Genomic DNA, 16,524 nt, shown 5'->3' with positions numbered 1-16,524 from the left:
AATGATGAATTTGTTAACAATGAACCGCAATTATTCGTGGGAGTGCAGTTAATATATATAAACACAATCATATAAAATATTGTTTTTTATGCTCATAAGTCGATCACTAATAGAGATCATTAATCAAGACGTCATCCTGAAAATATATTAACGTAGCAGTTTTTACGTAGCGCGCTACTAGTTACTCAGTTAATAATTAGTAATTGATATGTAATATGAACTAAACATTTTAAATAAACTAAAGGTTTCGCATTATAAATCTTTGGCAGTATATTTATATGTGTACTCCATTATTTTTTTTTTCAAATGTAACGAGTTGGAACTTCACCACCTTCGATTTAGTTGAAATTTTTTTCATAAGCTTCTCTAATAAAATAAAAAGATCCACATCTCGGGAAAAAGTTTTAAATTAATAAATAAAATATACATTTTCGATATGTTATTTAAAAAATAGTAGTTTTTTTAAAATAAGCGTATAACCATATCGGTTTATATAATATCTAATCAAATATCCAGCCAAAGGCCCTGGCAGTTAGCGCTCGTTTTTTCTATCTTAGTTATACGATTTTATATATTGCAATTATTTATATATAATTATGTATTAATTATATTATATAATAAAATAATAAATATTATATATATATAATATATATATATATTTTATAAGAATATAAATATTATAATAAAAAAAAATAATGAAGGGTCTTTAAAACTAGTTAATGTACGTGAAAAATTTGGCAGTGCAAAATTAATAGATGTGTTATTTAATAAAAAGTCATGCAATATCATTATTTCTGGTTATGAGTATTAATAAAAATTTTTTACTACATATCTATGTGTAGCTAAATAATGTCTTTTCATATAAAACGTGTTAAAAACTCGAAGACTCACACACAAACAATACTTTCATACAATTTAAGTGAAAAACACTATTAAACAATTATAAAGCAGAAACAATTTTCATTATCCGTGAAATATAACTAAGTTACGGGCAAAGGACTATAGGGAATAATATTATATTAAAGTCAATCAAACAAACATATTCTAACAGTGTACTTAAATAGAAAGTCTGACACAAACATAATGAGAATTATAAATAGCTTATTACGTCAGTTATTTTTTTGTTTTTGCTAAACAAATAAAATGAGAATTATAAATACACATTTTATAGAAAATATGAACTGTAAAGTACCAATTGTAATATATATAGGATAGGAAGAAATTTTTTAGTTTTTAAAAATTTTTTTTTACATCTATTAACATAAAGCAAAGACAATAAAGTCTACGAAGATTATTATTAGATTCAATATTATATTATATATAACTTTTGGAAACCCAAGAGTTTGTCAAGAGCATATCTTTGCTGCATTTATAAATTTGTAAATAAACTTATAAATTTATAATTTATAAATTTTTTAAAATAAATAGTTAATATAAGTAACTAACTTTATGTCACAATCTATACATACCATATTCCATACGTGTTACACATTATGTATATTCTCATGTTTGTTGTATTATTCACAATCATGATCATAGTATAAACAATCATTATTATAAACTAGTTTTATTAATTTAAACATTTCAGTAAAAGTTTTCTCAAATTTAAAAAAAAAATTAATTAATCATAAGTCTACTTTCAATTATTATATGAATTTCTAGAAGTGGTGCTGTTAACTGGCGTCCTCGTTCGTGCGATTTAATGCCTCTCGATTATTTTTTTTTTGTATATGGGACTATATTAATCATTGGTTTATGCTAACAACCGACAAACTAGCAAATCTTGAAGAATTGGGAGCCCTGAAGTCAGTTTTGTTGTTTTTAATTTTTTCAAGTATATTAACTTTTATTTCGAGCGTAAATTTTTTGTGTATTTCGCTTTCGCCTTCATCAGGAGAATTCCTAATATTCCAAAGTTACTTCTAATGTTCATGACGACTATTGACGCCATACGGCTGCACTTATTGAAAAAAAGTCAAAAATTGTACTGATCGAATGGACTATGTAACTCGTAGCCGCGGCGGACATAAGCCGGAAATTATATTCAAAAAATAAATGCCATGAAATTATCAACCAGATTATAATAAAAAAAAAACCATTCCAATATGTATACACTATATATATATATATATATATATATATGTATATATATATGCTGTATATAGTGGTATATGTATGTATGGTGTATATATGTATATATATATATATATATATATATACTGTATTTAGAAAATTTTCATTTCAATACTAGTTTGTATAATATTAAATTTTGATTGATTAATTTTAATTCTGCTACACTGTGCAATATATGTTATTGCCAGTAGTTGGTTTCATAACAAATATCTATTTTTTGTCTAATAAGCCCTGTTTATTTTGGACTCTAGGTTATAGTTTATATGATTTCAACTATAATTTTCATTTGTGCTTATTTATATTTAAAATCAATAGTAATATTTATAGGTCAATTAATTGTTCTACAAAAACAGTTCAGAAAATTCTACATATACCTGCCTCATGACTCAGAAGTCGTATATTGTTCTTACCTCCCTTGGACGTTCGAAATAGAAATAAATCAAGTAATAAAAACAGCAACTTCTTCGGTTTGCTTCCATAATAAAATTCTTCAGTTTCTACGTTAAAATGCGTGAGATGTTTTTAAACTAATAAATTAACAAGCAAACTTTGGCATTCTTTGGATATGTAAAGTGTGCATAGATACATACATAGAGACGTACGTAGGTATATATTTTATACCTATTTTAATAAATAAATAAATGAATATTTTAATCATGTATAAATTGCAAGAATTTTGCCTCGCATAAATCGTCTCTAAAGATACACAGGAACGGCGGTTCGTAGACATGAGTTCTAAACTGTGAATTCAAGAGATTTAATAAAATTATTAAAAGTTATGAAGCCATGAAATTAAAAATATTTTAAAATAAATAAGCAATATATCAGTATTAAATAAAATATTATTTCAAAACTTATTTATACACATATTTAATTATTAATTTTGTTTTTCAAATAAAAGAATCTGTTTTGCTTTGTTCGGTTTGTTGATTTTATTTACATGTATAAAATTTGTTGTTTAATCTGGCCAAATTTATTGTAATAAATATATGAGATTTGTTTATACAAAAAAAAAAATTCAAAAAAAAAATTATACACAAAAATCAAAAAAAAGAAATAATAAAAATTACTGAAATCAAATAAAAAAAGTATCTACAAGATTTTTTTGCTAAAACAGTGAGTTTTTTTTTTATTATTTTTTTAATTCTTAATTTTTAATTTTATTGCCAGTTTTCAAAATACAAAAGATTAATTTTTGCTGTTTGAGAAATGATAAAGTTTAATTAATTTTATTTTTTTTTTTACTTATATACTCAGATGTGTGCATGTTTCTTTTGTTTATAATTACAAATTGCTTTTTAAAACAAATCTTATACAATACATATAAAAATCCTTAGAAAAAAAATTGAATAAATTACTGATGTGATAATAGAGAATAGATAAGCTAAAATTTTTTAAGGCCAGTTGAATACACAACCAGAAGTTAGTAAAAATTTTTTAACGACAATTACAACTAATACCAACATACAAAATTATAAGTCTGGGTTAAGTAAACCTAACTAGCAATGAGCCCATCACCCCCTAATGATACTATATTATACGTAAATTTGCTGTAGTCATCATGTGCAACTTTCGAAATTGTGAAACCCCAAGCATATTAGGCATGTTTGAGTCCTCAAGAACCATGCAGATACTTTAATGATTCCATATCACCTCATCATATCCTAACGTATTGTATTGTTTAATAAAAAGTGATAGAATTTTTATCTTCTGCGCTAGCTCAATTCCACCTCTTTATATCCCAGATTCCTATCACATCTTTTCAACAAAGTGATTTCTAAGCAAATACGCCGTAATTGCTTAAAGGTAGTTATTATATCTACGTATTTACCAATATATTTATTTAATTCAATTATTTTTTCAATTTTAATACCAACTCAAATTCAAATTCAATTGACATTATAAGAAATGTCATGTGTCATTCTTATTTACAGGGCTGCAAACAGTAGTACATTAGAATACCTCTTTATAGTCTCAGTAGTCTCATCTCTCACCTCTTTATATGCTAGATTCCTGTAGCATTCTTTACAATCAAAATCAACGTTTATTTGAGATTAATATTCTCTCGTATCGTCTGGCTTGGCAAATATCCAATCTATTTATCTAATCAAATATCTAGCATTTCAAACATTTCTTCTTCAGTATCTCTAATATCAATCTATCCTCAATTTATCTATACCATAGCTTGTCACACCAGCAATAATTTTAATTATTTTGCAATGTTAACATTAATATTCTTTTTTATATTAAATTTGATTTGAATGTCAGTTATGACGGCAGTAACTTTTAATTTTTACGTCTATTAAACTTTTGTGTTTAATAGAGGTGGTTTCGAACAGTAGTAAATTGCAACCACAAACTTTTTTACTTATTTTTAAAACGAAATCAAAAACCAGCTGCAGAATAAATGAATTAATTATTAATTATTAAATACAATTTATTAATTAATATAATTAATTATAATTTTGTAGAAGCAATATTTATTCCATGATTTTATGATTTTGCTTTAATATAATACAGCAAGTGAATTTGTTAATGAATTTTAATAGCAAAATAACAAAATTCTAAAGCAGAACATACAAGTCAGATACGACCTTGGGTCAATTTACTAATGAACACTGACTTTTAGCTTCAAATTTGGCAGGGCTCGAGTTCAACTCTTGGTACCTGTAGTCTCATAAAAACTTTTTAACAATAATTAAATATTAAAAATAATTCCAAGAACACTTTTAATGGGTATTTGACAACAGCTGCATAGTTAGCCAAAAATTAAATTAATTAAAAATAAATAAAAAATTTGGTTGTTGCAATTCACTACTGTTCGAAACCTCTCTAATAAACACATAGTATATAAATAATTAGACAAACGTGTTTTAAAGTAAATCACCTATCAGCCCTTTGTGTTTTCCTTAAACTATTGTTTTGGAATGTGTTCTGTGTTAGTGATTTTTTTTTCTAGAATATTTTTTATTGTATGTGTATTTCAAATCTATAAACTATATACAACTTCTTAACCAATTTATTTTCTTTTGAAATTTCGAGAAGCTTTCGTTATCAGGTTCTTTTCATCCTTTTAACAAAGGTCAGAAAGAGCGATCATAAGAGATTTTATAATTGCTGTTTTCGATACTGTTCGCATTTATTAATTTTAAAGTTTTAGATGGATTTATGGATCACCAAGTTTCTTTAGTCTTAGCACAAATTGTCTAACACTTCTACCTCAGTCAGAATTTTAACATAAACATATAGAATTCTCTTCTTCCTGGTTTCTAGTATTCAATGCATATATCACTATCGATCTTCTTATATGCTCTTGCTAGTAGTAGTAAACCGTTTGTTTGGAGAAAAGAGAACAAGTGTTCACTTTTTTCGGATCCAGAAACAATATTCTGGATGTATTTTGCTTAAACGGTACAGATTTTCAATTGGAGCTTTTTTGTATTTGTGTATTTGTTTACAAAGTGTTATTTTTTTTGTTTTGTTTACTTCTCCATGTTTTCGTTTATTGCTTGTTCTTAATAATTTACTGCATTGTACCAGCCATATTTTTTATTAATCACATTCCACTTTTATTTTGCAAATAAATTTCATATTAAACCAGAAAGTAAACAAGTTCAATGTCTGGTTCACCAATTTGTTATTATTTTGTGGGTTGATTGATTAGATCATTGTTTGCTGAAACGCCACATGATGGTCTTTAAGTATAGCTTAAAAAATACTACAATAGTCTAGAATTCTAAAGTTTAAGGACATTTAACTTTAAAGATAAAGACATCAAAGTTTAGTGAAAGTAGTGGTGAGTTTTGTGGCCAAAACTAGCTGTAGCTAGTTCCATAGTTTGTCTAAAAGCGGATAATATATTTAACAGGAATATATACATACTCTCAGACACTCAAACTGCTGTAAAGTTCTTGAGTTCAGTCCAATTTACATCTAGGACGGTTTTTGACTATTACACATCTCTAAATGAGATATGGATGCAGCATAATTTTTCTCTGATCTGAGTTTCCGGTCATAGGGATATTTTTGGCAATTGTATAGCAGATGAGTTAGTCAAAAGGCGTACCTAAACACTCTGAGTATATCGTTACTATCATACAAACTATAACTGAGTTCTTTCTTTACTGAACTTTTAAATTAATTATATATTTCTTCCCTCGTAGAGATATCAGTCTTGGGGTAGCTTTACTTACAGTTCATTGTAGATTAGGTAACAATACTTGAAGTTTGAATCTATCATTCAATTATACTTGTAGGAGCTATGTGAAAGACGATAAAAGTCGCTTTGACTTTGATTTATCATTGTCCAGCATATACACGGTGGTGACTCAATACTTTAAGTGCCCGTCTTCTTTAAAAATCTTGATCAACTTCAAGACCTCTGACTAGCATTTGAAGCTTCGCCAATGGTTTCAGTTGGTGTTAAAACCTATGTTAAGACCATTATACGCTAACACAATGCTCCTTTCCACTAAGGTACTAGAGGTAAGGCAAGGTGTCAAATCCTTCATTGGCATTCTTAACAACATCTGGATATTCAGCCACATATCAATTAGAATCAAACATATTTTATTTGTCAATTTGAGTCTAATGTAATATTGATACTTTCTGACGGGTGGGGGGCCTGGTAAGACTCGAAAAGCATCGATACAAATATACAAATCTTTATAAATAAATGCTTGCGGTGAATATTTAAGATCTCGACGTACGGTAGCTTCAACGCAAACCTGGCGCAAAACCCATTGACGGTACGTTTAACGCCGTAAAGTATTCCTGGCATGAAATTCGTCATGATGCTCACAATAGAGTAAGATTAAGATTTGTTATAGTGGCACTATGCTCCACAAAAAGAAAATGACTATAGTAAAAAGGGTACCAGAAAATGATATAACCAATCTATTCAGATAAAATAATTAACAGCCATCCTTATATATATATATATATTAATATACAATATGTTTGGCAATTGTTACTATGGTTTCTATTGAAAATAATATTATCATTAGATTATGTTAGCAGTGTTACCACATGCTTTTAGTATAATTCATTCTTCTATTTGTTTGTATGTTTCATTGAGTAATAAATTATAACAAGCATTTGGCTTGTTAATAATTCAAAGTTTTATTTACCCGCCATTCGAGAGTCATATAAATTCGTTAATTAAATGTGTATTACTAATACATGAAGAAAAAATTTCTACGCTTGGGCGCATATAAAATTACTACTGAAACTTAATATGCCTTCTGTAGCGCTAAAACCAAAACAAATTCACCTTTTCGCGGTGTTATGGTAAGATTTTTATGACGACCTTTTGGCAGCAACGCACACACACTCACGCATATTTGTTTACTTGTCGATTCTTTCAAGACGTGTTTGACAATTTGCATATGCAAATTTTGTTTACGTTTTATTTGTTGACGCAACGGCGCTACTCCTCCCTCCTGCATTTTGCCACAGACACAGTCACAGCCATAGACACGGATACGACACTACAGGTACAACTACAGTTTCGCATCTACACAGCAGCAACAGTCAGTGTTACTATTGGAGCCTACATTGTTGTTGTTGTTCTTGATATTATATTTGTTGTTGTTGTTGTGGTTGTGGTTGTTGTTGTAAAGTTTGTTCCATAAATTGAATGTTTGTTTACAGCATTTATTCCGTTTATTTAAAATTTTATTATTTTTATAAACTCAATTCACGGGCATTTGGCCTGGCCGCTTGCCTTAAATACATCACAAGAGCATCTGTACGATATCTGTTCTTGAATGCATATAACATACCATACCATACGATACGATATGATGTGTACATTGCTTACCTATCTATAGACAAATGGATGGATGAATATATGGGCACATAGATACTTGTATTTTATTGAATACATATCGATCGATCGTTTCCTTTAAATGTGACCAATTTAATTTCTTAAAATAATATAATATCAATTTTTATAGCGATTGTTGCAATAAATTTGCAAATGTTGTTTACATTTAAAATGAGCTAATGTATTTCAGCAATAAAATTGCATAAAGCCTAATGGAATTGTATATGAGCTATTTGGAAAAATTGTAGGAATGAAATGAGCTTCAGACTCATTCAGACTCGTATATGCAAAAAAAAAGTAAATAAAATAAAAATGATATTATAAGTATGAGAACTGCGTTAAATAAATGAAAAATTGAATGCAAACAATTCTCAAAAGTATAAATATGACTATAAAAATAAAAAATAAAATATAAAATCTTGTACTACACATATAAGGTATTCTTTATATGAGTTGAGTTTTTATTTAAAAATTCTTTGTAAATTTATTTAAGTTATCAAATGACGATTATTACGAGTATTCACTGTAAATAGACTACCCCGAGAAACTTTTTTATTTTTATTAAAAAATTATTAAAATTTTAAAGAATCACTAATATGGAAAAGGATAAAGCGTAGTTCAGACAATTATAGAATATTGTTTTAATGGCAGGGGTATCAAATACCATATGAATAAAATTTTATATATTCTCTAAGGGCCATGTTATGTAGAGCGTCTCGGACACGGCGAAATTGGCTCTTTCCGGCTATGCCAATTTAGTATTTTTACAATGTTTTACAATGTCTTTGGTTGTGCCTAAATTTAAAAGGAAATGTACTAATATAATCAATTTCAATTTGCCACCAAAAATAACCAGCAAGAAAAAAAAAAACTCATAGAGGCTGTAATACTGTTAATTTAATATTATATTATCTTATAATAATTGTTAACAATACTTACAAAATTCGATGCCTTTCCTTAAAATCGGAAAGTGTGATAATTAGATCAGGGCTATCCATATCAGATGCAATCGCGGGCCAATACAAATGACTATACAAATTTAAGGGCCGCAGAAACAAATACAAATGCTCATAGTTATTTTCGACAAAAATAAAAATACGGGTGTAATGTTAAATTTAGTTTTATTAATTTATCAATTTAAATTTATTTGTTTCATAAATTACATACAATTGCAAAAATATTCTTTAACTTGAAGTCTTCATAAGTCGAACCTTTTCTTTACAAAAGGGTACTTCGAGTTATGGAAGTTTGCCTGTAATTAAACTTAAACTACTTTAAGATTGTGTTAAAAGTCCAAATTTATTTATACTCCCATTAAAGGGATCAATTACTGTTGGTCAGGTCAGCAGAGTTGTGGACTCTGACTTCCGTGGTAACACTTTAGGGTACTACAAATAAAACTCACTATTATTTATACTCCGATAAGTATCAATAGGTGCCTACTGGATTTTTGTCAAATCTTATAACTGGCATGCCTTGCCTCGGAAATATAACACCAATTTTAAAGAAGAAGTAAGAAGTTAGCTACATTAAAGTACGAGCAGATGTACTTACATTTGAAATTTTTAAAATTTTGAACCTTGTGTGGCTAGACTAGACTCCTTTAGAATAATTTTAGATAAATAGCTTGATCTGACGGATGTTTGTCAAAATGTTTGAAAGTGTCCAGAGTTGAAGAATTGCTCGCATAAACCTCACAAACACCGTTCAAACCAAGATCGTTTGATCTTGGTAACCAATTCACAAATTCTATATGTAAAATCACACATTCATACATTTCTTACGGAATAAAACTAGAATATTTTTTGATTTATGGTTCAAGACAATCATCTTGTTGAAGCCATATATCTTCAACATCCATATTTTTAACTTGACACTAGAAAAACTGACGTTGTTAGTCTAAATGAAACAAAATTGACAGTCACATATATGTCATCTCCAAAAAAGTAGGTGTGGACTCTGACAGACTCTAGATCACATGCCACAGTTTTTGTAGATGCAATTTTTAATTCAAATTTTAAAATGAAATAAGTCTCATCAAATTCGATGGGAAAGTGGTTTTTCAAAACATATATCTTTGTTGACAGTTTTGTGTTACCTATGCCACAAAAACAGCGTTACTAAATCAAGGTCATAAAAAACCTATATAGAGTAAGTTATAGCTGAAAACTCTGAAAGCATTTACCCCTAAATCTACCCCTGAAATTTACCCCTGAATTAATAATAGCAGTTACAGACGTAAATCCTTTTTAAAACGCTGCAAAAGATTAATTCCATTGGGTAACAGTGATCGTGTTCGAGAAGGTTACCGGTTTTGTCAACAGTTTAATATTACATGCCGTACCTCTCTGGTAAAATATTCGGAATAATAATAGTAGAATAATAATAATAATATTATATTAATAATAATAGAATAACAATAATAGAATAATAAAAATAAAATATTAATAATAGAATAATAATAAAATAATAGAAATTGAATATGTAATATGTATTGTTAATGTGTCAAAAACTGATGTAAAATATGTTTTTTACATATGATTTGTTTTTAGGACATTAAGATGATTAAATTTTATTAAAAATTAAAAGTTTTCTTTGGGGATTTTAATACCAAAACATGTCTTTTTTTTCCATAAATCGTTTATTATTTCAGTATTTAAGGAATAATATGGAGTCGATATCGAATCGACTCGAAATACTTGTCGATATTATTAGTTTTATAAGTATTTCATCTATTTACTAAAGAAAAAGGTTACATACATACATACACACATACCGTCTGTCCGTATTAATGGCTGGTTCGATATTTATTAAGACATATCAATCCTTAGTACAGATTTTATATATATTTTATTTCTAACTTTGATTTTAGAACTCTCATATTTACTTAACACCTTTTAGATGTAAGATTAATTATTAAATTAGTAAAAATAAAATAAAATAAATAAATAGAGTCCTTAAACTTCCAACAATAATAAAAAATAAGGAAATCGAATTGAGACGATTTAGGCCAAACAGAAGCGAATAGAATTGAACTGCTTTCAACTGAATCGCAAAAAAAAAAATAAATTCGAATTAAATCCAATAAAACCGAATAGAAGCGAATAGCATCAAATAAAATCAAATGAAATCGAACTCAATCGAAAATTGAATTAAATTAAATAATATAGAATATATTGAAAACTTGCTCAGATGTTTATTTTTTTTGGGTGCACTTATGTTTGACACGTCCATTTTTTATGGGACGTCTCTTTACTCAGAAAACCCTTTCCCAAACTTATAGCATGTTTGCATGAAATACACTGTAAAAAAAAATAAAAATATGGTGCGTTTTCTTTAAGCGGTCAGTGAAAATTTTAAAATAAAGCGAATCTTATATAATTTATCAAGCAAAACTTATTTTCTGACTTCCAAAGTAGGACCCATCGAGTGCTTCGAATTATATAATAAATAATATGTAATGGAACCGTTCTATTAATAAAATTTGAATTTCGTGATTAATTTCAAAAATATAGTTTTATTAGTTTTAAAACCAAAATCATAAATTTTTTTCATATAATTAGATGTCGAAATCCAATAAAATCAGATACCTCTTCAAATCCAGAATCTTTACCTTAACAAACGAGTTACTGTTATATTGTTATATACTGTTATATTGCACCACTGAACTTACCAGAGCTGAACTTAACGAAAGTTATATAAATACAAACATTGTAAGCAGATCCCTCCTTTTCTCATTGTGTTGTCAGGATTTTTTATCGGACAGAGTCTTTATACAAATAATACATTCAACATTTATAGTAAAAATATGAAACAAAAAACTTATATTAACTATATTAATATAATTTAACAAAAATACTTACCCATTTAAGTACAACTTGTGAACAAGTTGTATACTAACATCGTTAAACCATAGGCCATCACACCATAAAACCATTAAAACATCATCAAAAAAACATCATCATTTCATCAAGAAAATGATATTTGTTGCTGTCAAACAAGAGAATATTTTTTTATTCAAAAAAAAAAAATTATCAATATATCAATTCAATATATATAGTCATGTCTCACCATCGACGGGTTATGGACCTCAACGCTTCTTTCCACGTTTTTTCGGGCGTTTTTTTGCACGGTTCTTTTTTTGTCCACGACGGTCTAGTTTCTTTTTCTTAGCGCGACGCCTGTTTACCGCTCCCTTCCTTTTAGCGGCTTTCCGTTTTTTGCCAATTTTCGTTAGATTTTTTTCAACGGGAAAGAAAACATCTAACGAATCATCACTAATATTAATCTCAGGCTTACATGGAGAGAATTTTTCTTTCTCGATATCCTTTAGATTAACCCACATCTCTCCTCCACTTTTAATAAGTTCAAGTGGAGTTAGTTTTGGATTGTTTTTTTTGAAAAATTTCAAGAAATTAGCAAAACGATTTTGACTCATTTTACAGATAATTTTGACGAATTTTTTAAATCTGAAGTTACCAATAGAAAATATATTTTAATAATAAAAATTTTTGAATTTAGTCTACTCTACTCTAATTCTATTAATAAAAATTTCAATGCAACTGTGATTTAAATAAAAATAGAATATGTGAGAAATGTAAGTAAGCCATTTCTTACATATTTCGGTCTTTTCATAGACCGAAACGTCTGGAACCCTTTGAGAAATCAACTTGGTAATAAGCATCTTTTATGATTTAGAGTTTTTGTATTTATATTTATATTATTTGAGATGATATCTATACATCTATGTTGCAAATATTAGTTAATTTATTAATAATTATGTCGGAAGTCCTGTGACAAATCAAATACGATGCTTTGTTTAATAATTTAAGAAAAAGTATGGGTCGTTGCCAGGTAGATTCTGAATAGATGACAGAATCTGTGCTTTTTTTTTCTACCTGCGCTATTATCCATTTTAATGCTCCGAAAGTAAATAAAATAAACTTGTGAATAAGGTTTTAATTCAATAAAACCTAAAACCGTATTTTACACTTTTGTAAAGCTCGTATGATTCCTGCTTAATTGCATGTTGTTGCATATTTCAACAGATATTTTTAAATAAATTATTTTTACTGAAAGCAGCAATTGTATCTGTGTAATCTTCTCCATTAGTATATCTGATGCGTCTATGTTCTTCAATAAGTTTGAGCATTTCATCAGACATCCAATGTTTTTTTGGTGTTTTCTTAATAATTCTTTCCACACGCTTTGTTGTTTCTGCTATCCAGTTTGTAATGCTCACCCACGATATAATCTGTATATATAAGTGAAATAATTTAAAATACAGACATTCATTATCTTTTCATATACCACAGCATAACAGTTTAGAGGATGAGAACGAAGCTTTCTTCCAAGAAGCGTAGGAATATAATTTCTGGTGTATTTCTTTCACCTTCCATTTACTCTTAGTGAGTATGGTTCAGTTATCATAATTATTGATTAATGTTGTTAAGTGACAGGTAATTAGGATGTCTAATTAAATAAAAAATTTTAGATTGCATTTATACTAGTCTGTAGAAATAAATTCTTCCCAAAATGTAACAATAAATAAGAAAGAAGAAAGTCACTTATAAGACAATATGACATCCATTAGATATTCTTGTTACAAGTATTTATTGATATTTATATATGTGTAGACTCATCTACGCCATGACGTACAATAAATATTTTCTGCAGAAATATAAATTGATTTAAAAACTCAAATACTTTAGACATATCCATATAAATTCATACAATAAACAGCTCACTTTGAAAAAGGAAATGGATAATGCAGCAAAAGAAATGCTATATCAATGTTATTAACGACTTATGCGATATGAAAAGTATACTTAAATAGACTCTTTGACGTAAACATAATAAGAATTTTAAACAAGTGTATTACGTGTGCGATAAAATTACAACAAATGAAATGAGAATTATAAATACATTTTTTACAAAAAATATGAACTGCAAAGTACCGTATTTTTTAATATATTTTCTTCCATTTTCGAAAATAAAAGAAAAACATTTAAGTAGAAGAAAATTATTAATGTGTCCAATATCATAGGATATATAACTTCTGTAAAGCAATAGTTTGACAAAAACGATTTTTGCCACTAAAACTAAGATCCGCATTTATGAAAATATATTTAATATATATTACTGAATATTTTTTGAAAATTATTTGTCTGAAAAATTTTAAATTTCCAAATTAAATTGCAAATAAACAATTTATTTGAAAAAAATGATTAATTTATTAAAAATTTCATATTTAAGTAGCACTTAACGTTCATTTTACTTGACTTGTGACATATAGTCGAGTATTATAGTGCAACAATAGCACTTTATATTGTTTGTTGACTATCAATGGTAGTTGATAACGTTCAACAGTAACAGTTTCCTTAGGTATTAGTAGCTCATAGTACACGACTCCTTTCTAATCCCATCAAATGCATAATATAACCTTACTTCTAATTTACTCTTAATATGGATGGTTCTCCTGAAGCTATGATTTTTTGTGTTCACGGTTATCGTATCAGGTGTATGTATAAGTCCATTTTTGGTACACCATGTGAATTTTAAGGGAATTACTTTTTAGATCATCGACTTCTAAACATTACGCGCATCTTTCAGGTAATTTATAAATATTATGAAATGTTGCATTCATGCAATGAGATGATAGTCAGACGCTATCTGGTCGGGAAACTACGGCGAGTGTGAAAGAATATTCCATCTAAGCGATTTTAAATGGTTTTGCCGTGTTCTCACACACCGGCTTCGTCAGGTAAGAAAAAGAATATTTTCTGCTTTGGGTTTTAAAAAAAATTTGATTTTTTCGTCACCCATCACAATTCCATACATAAAATATTTTTTTGCATCCTCGAAGGAGCCTTTCACAAGCGACTCAGCGATTTTCCATTTGCGTTAATTTAAATCGTTTGGTAATTATTCATCCAGTTTATTGATGTTCTCTATTGCCCGTAAACATCTGCTCATTATTTTTGGTGACACATTTAATACTTCTGCAAATTGTAGTTGAGTTTGAGTTGGATTATCATAAAGAGATTTCGAAAAGTAATGAACTACAACAACAAAAATTCTTTTTATTATTTCTTTAATTCATAAAATTTTTGGCTGATCATACAGCTGTTTCGAGTATTGTCAAATACCCATCATCAGTGGTCTTGGAGTTATTTATATATATAAACATATATTATATTTAATGATTTGTAATTAATTGTTTGAAACTGCAAGTTGGATTATAATCGAATAACTTGTAAGATATCACATAGTCTTCGCACTTTTGGAGTCTACCATAGCGCTCACTCTCTATCACATAAAATCACAACTGATAAAGCATGGTTGAATCCATGCCTTACCAGTTCTAAACGTTAAAACGTGTTCGACTTATGATGATTTTTAACTACCTTTTTCTTCTATTAAGTAAGAAAAGCAAAGCATCTAGCAAATGTTCTTTTTCTGGAACAAAATTCAACATTTAAACACTAAACAATTCAACAAAGATGTTACTTTTCGACCTACTCAACTTAAGTGTGTTTTTAGTTGAATTTTCCGATGAACAATATATGACGTATGTGCTAAAATAATATGTTGTGTACTGTTCGCTTGCGCCATCTCTTAATTAAACCGGTAAGAACTTATGCATGATGTGCTAAATAAATTTGATAGAAAATATTTAATTTGATTTAATATTTGATAAAAAAAAAATAAAATAAAAATCTAATTAAAATCTATTATTAACAAGTTCCAAAAGAAATTTTAATTGGTGTGGCGAACCTTATCCCAGAAAGATAGCAAGGACTTGCATATATACTGAAACCAATTTCTTTCGTTAACTACTCAAACTCTTCGGTTTCCAAGAATGCCTTAAGCTTACAATTGAACTGTTATCATTATAATCACATCATAAGTGACTTAATATTTTGTGAAACTCGCAAACTTTAGTTATATATTAGTTAATTTAATAAACTTTAGAGTAGTTATGAGTTCACTTTTTTAAAAATTGCTATTTCTTAAGAAGAAAATGAAAAAATAATAAATTATTATTTATGTTTGTTTTTATTTTTATTTTAAAACAAAAATATAAAAAGAACCCAATTTTTTATTTTATTTACATATAATAATATGTGGGTACCGGAACATGAAAGGCATGATGGCAATGAAATAGCAGACTTTCTAGCTAAGAAGGGTACATGTACTTCTTTCATTTATCCAACGCCCTTCTGCGGGGGTAATAAATAGCTTCACAAATAACTTATTATGTGAACGGATGCAACAAAATCTACTAGAACACTGGAGAGCTCAAACAAGCATGCGAAAGTCAAGAAGATTCTAATTCTGTATGCATTAACGTTGACACAGTCCTTAACCTTAGCAGAAACGATATCTAAGTTTACACTAAACTTCTTGCTGGACACTGTAGACTTAGTTACTATATGAAGATTATATTTGCGGTAGAAAGTGATTCCTGTCGACTCTGTCATAAGGAGAAGAAAACATCAGAATATATCCTATGCAATTGCTCAGCGGTGGCAAGACGTAGACCCGACTATCTTGGAAGCGGG

The 16,524-nt window shown here is 28.1% G+C and overlaps 1 protein-coding gene and 1 long non-coding RNA gene across 3 annotated transcripts in view; one reads left to right on the top strand and one right to left on the bottom strand.

The window, feature by feature from the left end:
- The window catches only part of LOC119687308 (embryonic polarity protein dorsal), a 70,265-nt gene that overhangs the window by 18,287 nt on the left and 35,454 nt on the right, over positions 1-16,524 (top strand). The window lies entirely within an intron of this gene.
- Positions 11,471-12,434, bottom strand: LOC119687309. The gene is made up of 4 exons (XR_005253145.1): positions 12,032-12,434; positions 11,824-11,950; positions 11,634-11,729; positions 11,471-11,573 (listed from the first exon to the last, which is right to left on the bottom strand). It is a non-coding gene; the product is annotated as an uncharacterized LOC119687309 (long non-coding RNA).

Source organism: Teleopsis dalmanni, chromosome X (assembly GCF_002237135.1).
Source record: "Teleopsis dalmanni isolate 2A chromosome X, ASM223713v2, whole genome shotgun sequence".
Classification (NCBI taxonomy): Eukaryota; Metazoa; Arthropoda; class Insecta; order Diptera; family Diopsidae; genus Teleopsis; species Teleopsis dalmanni.
The sequence above is the reverse complement of the archived record's forward strand: the minus strand, read 5'-3'. Positions and strand labels throughout refer to the sequence as shown.